This window comes from Octodon degus, unplaced genomic scaffold (genome assembly GCF_000260255.1).
Source record: "Octodon degus isolate 3935 unplaced genomic scaffold, OctDeg1.0 scaffold00460, whole genome shotgun sequence".
In the NCBI taxonomy this organism is placed as follows: Eukaryota; Metazoa; Chordata; class Mammalia; order Rodentia; family Octodontidae; genus Octodon; species Octodon degus.
The window spans coordinates 46,969-48,257 of record NW_004525036.1 but is presented as its reverse complement, the minus strand read 5'-3'; the positions used below and the strand labels follow the sequence as shown (position 1 = coordinate 48,257).

The 1,289-nt window shown below is 41.0% G+C and overlaps 1 pseudogene; it reads right to left on the bottom strand.

Annotated features, from left to right (window-relative positions):
- LOC105741335 overlaps positions 1-924 on the bottom strand; it is a 3,597-nt pseudogene extending 2,673 nt beyond the window's left edge.
- Between the last annotated feature and the right edge of the window lie 365 nt (positions 925-1,289).

The following is a 1,289-nucleotide window of genomic DNA, read 5'->3' as shown; positions in this document are numbered from 1 at the left end:
GAAGAAACCCTGTCCCTTATTCATGCCTGCTTGCTATGTGACTCGCTTCCCCATTTAGTACTGGATTGAATCAATTTTACCTGAGTGATGGTGCTTGCAATCTTATTGGTTAACCAGTGTTGTCTCACCTCATGTCCACCTAAGCCAGTTCTCCTGTCTTCACCACCTTACGCCCGCCTCACCACATGGTTTTCCTATATAAAAGTCCTGGAAGAGACAGCTTCCTAAGAACAGCTCACTCGGGCCCGCTCCTGTCCCTCTCTCAGACAGGAACTTTCTTTTCCCCAATAAATATATTCCACTCAAAACCTCCATTTATTCCTAAAATTCATTCCTCTGTTTTAGAGGACAAGAACTCGACACAGGTGCCTTTTAGATTGGGAGATCATTTAGTTCCCTGTGTCATTTGCAGGTTCTCTGTACCATTTATTTTTTAATTGTATACTAGGCAGGACATGTGACACAGTGAACAGAACCAACTTCTGGGTGGCTAAACCTGTGACACAGTGAACAGAACCAACTCCTGGGTGGCACCAGAAGAAGGTATATCCAAAAGGAGCACACATTATGGGTCCAAAACACATTTAGTGTGAGGGAGGATTTCAAACCTTTTCTCCTAGGTCTAGTTATCATTTAGGTGTGTGAGAGATAAGATGTAGACTTTAAAATTTTTACTATAAAGCATTAGGTAATCTTGTTCAGGTTAACTATCCCTTGTAGAACTTTGACAGTGGTTACTCCACCAGCTGGTAAATGTTCATAAAGCAGCTGCCACTCTTTGAAGCACAGGATGGCTTTCCCCAGCCATTCTATGGTGAATCCCCACTGAAGCTCGTGGCTGATGGAATGTTGACCAGAGGAACTGCTGGAGATTGAGCTCTGATTATGCAGGCCAATAGAAACTAAGAAGACCTGAGGGGTCATGGCCATACCAAAAGGTTCTTTGGTGGAAACTGGCTCTGGACCACTAAAAGATCTCCACTTTTCTATTGTACTTTTTTTCTCTCTTTCTGCTAGTAAACTAGGAATTCTACCTGAGTTTTTGGTGGAAGAAATTAATGAGTCACTCCTTAAGCAATTAGGCTGAAGCAGCCTGTAATAGTTTACATCCTACAGCAGTTATCAGGGATAATTTACATTTATGCTTTACATTTTAATTAAGAGTAGGAAAAATTTTTGTCAGCCTGAAAGTAATGTGTTTTTTTGCCAATATGTAAAATGCGATTGCTAGATGATGAATATAAATTTAACCTATGAGCTCCAAAGATTCAATATAACCTAGTCCGTCA